We start from the raw sequence: 4,082 nt of genomic DNA on the forward strand, positions 1-4,082 counted from the left end.
GATTTCAGGGAAGAAGAGGCTAGGCAAGGAAGCAACAAAGTCAATAAAGGAAGCTTGAATATCACATGTGGAGTTTAAGTTCCAGTTTAAGCCTAAACTGGAGCTTAAACGCCAGAATCATGAAGGCTAAGAAATGCTGAAACTGAAGTTTAACCTCCAGTTTAACCTTAAACTGGAGGTTAAACGCCAGAATGAAAGTCTCACCAAAGAAGCATTTCCACGTTTAACCTCCAGTTTAACCTTAAACTGGAGGTTAAACGCCAGAAATGGGAGATGCACCAGGGAACCATTTCCACGTTTAAGCTCCAGGATGGCTTTCTCTATTTCCACGTTTAAGCTCCAGTTTAACCTTAAACTGGAGCTTAAACGTGTTCGACCTCCAGGGCTACCTTTTCTATCTCCACGTTTAAGCTTCAGTTTAACCTTAAACTGAAGCTTAAACGTGTTCGACTAAGTTACCCTCCAGGGCTGCCTTCTTCCATTTCCACGTTTAAGCTTCAGTTTAACCTTAAACTGAAGCTTAAACGTGCTTCCACAAAAGGCATCACTGGAAGTGTCTGCGTTTAAGCTGCAGTTTAAGCTTAAACTGCAACTTAAACGCCACTCTTGGAAAAGGTTTCTGGGCCAAAAATATTGCGGTTTAAGTTAGTATTTGAGCACAAACATCAACTTAAACTTACTCTGGTATGAAACCCAATTGAATATCATGGTTTATGGGATTGGGCCTGAAGGATTGATGAGTCTGAAATTTCAATTTATTGAGTCATGTGTCATTATTTGATTATCACTAAGTTGGCTCAATGAATGTTACAGAATTTGGATCAACAGCCTCATCAAGATTATGGATCATAAACCCAAGGCAAAAGGAAAGCAGGGAGAGGCCTCAAGGCCCAAGAAACACAACAGAAGCTCAATATAGAAAGTGTATAAATAGGATAGAATTTAAGTTAGGAAGGACTTTTACCTTTTCTTTTGGCTAGTTTTCATATCTTTGTAATTGAATTCAGAGCTATGACTCACTAAACCCCCTTTCATTGGGTTAGGGAGCTCTATTGTAATTCAATGAATCAATAATAGTTTATCTTCTTCTTCAATCTTTTCTCTTGAATTTTGTTAGAAAGCTTCTCGATCTAATTCCATTGGGTAGTTGTCTTGGGAAAGAAACTACCCATAATTGGAATCCTTCGGAACCTTGGGAAAGGAATGGAGGATTCATGCTAGAGAAGCTTTCTCACAGTGAATTGGATTGGGGTTTGGATGGATATTGTGACATGTAATCCTACCAAATTGTGGTTCATGAAACTGTGTGGTATAATCAGTGATCGAGCATCATCTCTTCTTATGAACATTTAAACCAAGGGATTGGGAATTTGTTCGTTTTTAGAGAGAATTGGTGAGCCAAGGGATTGGGATCCAATCATATAAGATTGCCAAGCAAAATTCAATGAACGCATTGGTTGAGGAAGAGATAAACATGTTTTGATTCGGAGATCTCAATATCTCCTATAACCCAATGAATTCCCCACTTCTGATTTCCACTTTCTCTTTATATTCTGCAATTAAATTCATGCAATCACCCCCATTCCCTTTAATTTCAGCAATTTAGCTTCTGCTCTTTACTTCATGCAATTTAAGATTCCGCCATTTAAATTTCTTGTCATTTACGTTTCCCGCCAATTTTACATTCCGCAATTCTCATCTAAATCTTGATTCCGCTCAACTAGAACACACTTCTAATCCGAATTGCTCACTCAACCAATCCTTGTGGGATTCGACCTCACTCTATTGTGAGTTTTTACTTGACGATAACCGGTGCACTTGCCGGAAGGAATTTTGCCGATCGTGCAATTTCCTAAATCGTAGCATAACTAGTTTATGCGCATCAAGTTTATGGCGCCGTTGCCGGGGATTGGTTTTCGATTGACAATTCTCAAATTGGAAGTTAACTAGATTGAGCATTTTTTTTTGTTTTGATTGATTCAGTACACGTTACTTGTTGAATTTTAATTTCTGCACTCTGTTACATGCTTTCTTTCTTTATGCCTTTAAATTCAAGCAACTAACTCACTGACTCACTAACTGTTTGAATTAATTCCTCAACTGCTCTAACCATACTCTTCCATTAACCAAGAATATTTCACTTGTTTGTTGCCTGTGCTGTGTTCTTGTATGACAGGTAGGAGAGGAGAGACATCAACTTCTCCATATACCGAACCAGAGAGGACCCTTCATAGACTGAGAAGGGAAGCAAGAGGGAAGAGAGTACTGGGAGAAGAAGAATCTGAAGGAGAATCTGAGGACAATTTTGAGGAAGCTTTAGATCTCAACATGGATAGAGAAGTTCACAACCATGAGAGAGCTGATGGAAACAATGCCATTCCTGAGAGGAGGGTTCTTAGTTCATACATAAACCCAACCTCTGGGAATTGTGGTAGCAGCATCCAGAAACCACCCATTCAGGCCAACAATTTTGAGCTCAAACCACAGCTAATATCACTTGTGGAGAATGATTGTTCATTTGGTGGAAGTGCTAATGAAGACCCAAACCAACATCTCACAAAATTCCTGAGAATTTGCGACACTGTGAAGTCCAATGGAGTCCAGGAAGATGCCTATAAACTGCTTTTGTTCCCATTTTCACTTAGGGACAAGGCAGCTAAGTGGCTGGAATCATTCCCAAGGGGGAGCCTAACAACCTGGGACGAGGTGGAAAGCAAGTTTCTGGCACGTTTCTACCCCCCACAAAAGGTCAATAGGCTTCGATCTGAGGTTCAGACTTTTAGACAACAAGATGGTGAAACTCTCTACGAGGCATGGGAGAGATTCAAGGATTTGACAAGGAAATGCCCACCAGACATGTTCCATGACTGGGTGCAATTGCATATTTTCTATGATGAACTATCTTATGAATCAAGGAAGGCTGTAGACCATTCATCAGGAGGTTCATTGAACAGGAAAAAGACTGTGGAAGAAGCCATTGAAGTGATTGAGACAGTGGCTGAGAATGAGTACTACTATGCATCAGAGAGACACAACACTAAGGGAGTCATGGAGCTGAACCATGTTGATACAATTCTAGCCCAAAACAAGGTGTTTGCCAAGCAACTAGCAGAGCTCACCAGGAAATTAGAAACAAAACAAGTGGCTGCAATACACACACAAGATCAAGAGGAAGAAAGCACTGAAGGAGGTGATTGGGAAGAGGCCAATTATGTAGGAAATCAACAAAGGCAACCATATGATCCACATTCCAACACTTACAACCCAGGCTGGAAAAATCACCCAAACTTTGGGTGGGGAAACCAGCAAAACCAACATAACAAGTCCACATACCAAAACTCCAACCAAAGATCATACCAAGCCACACAAAACACTTACTCTCAACCACCATATCATGGCCAAAATAATCAACCTACCCAACCTAATCCGAACCAACAATTTCAAGATCAATTAAACAGGATAGAAGGAATGCTTGCAACCATGAGTCAAGACATAACCGAATTGAAAGCTTTTAAGGAAGAAGTAAATTCTAACCTGCAAAACCAAGGAGCTGCCATCCAGAAGCTAGAAAATCAAATTGCGTATTTGTCTAAGCAAACCCCTGGGACAAGCGTTTCTCATGCTGCCAAGGCTATTGCAAGGGAAGAATGTAAGGCCATAACCCTCAGAAGCGGAAAGAATCTAAAGGAGATCTCAAAGGAAACCACAGAGGATGAAGCAAAGGAAAATGTGAGAGATAAGGAACAAGGACAATCTTTTACATCGTCTGCAACAAAAGAAAAAGAAAAAGAGGTCCTGAAGCCTTATACACCTAAAGCACCATATCCTCAACGTTTGATGAAAAGTGAAAAGGATGGCCAATTCTCCAGGTTCTTGGAGATTTTCAAGAAGCTTCAAATCAACATTCCGTTTGCTGAGGCAATAGAGCAAATGCCACTCTATGCAAAATTCTTAAAGGAATTAATGACCAAGAAAAGAAGCTGGAGAAACGAGGAAACTGTGTTGTTAACTGAAGAATGCAGTGCCATCATCCAGCACAAATTGCCTCAGAAATTGAAGGATCCAGGCAGTTTCCAAATCCC

General features: G+C 40.4%; 1 non-coding gene across 1 annotated transcript; it reads right to left on the reverse strand.

The window, feature by feature from the left end:
• Positions 1-2,754: 2,754 nt before the first annotated feature.
• On the reverse strand, positions 2,755-2,858 carry LOC148564152 (small nucleolar RNA R71). The gene has a single exon (XR_015884104.1). It is a non-coding gene; the product is annotated as a small nucleolar RNA R71 (small nucleolar RNA).
• Between the last annotated feature and the right edge of the window lie 1,224 nt (positions 2,859-4,082).

The sequence above is a fragment of the Arachis ipaensis genome, chromosome B5 (assembly GCF_059453495.1).
Source record: "Arachis ipaensis isolate K30076 ecotype BB chromosome B5, ASM5945349v1, whole genome shotgun sequence".
In the NCBI taxonomy this organism is placed as follows: domain Eukaryota; kingdom Viridiplantae; phylum Streptophyta; class Magnoliopsida; order Fabales; family Fabaceae; genus Arachis; species Arachis ipaensis.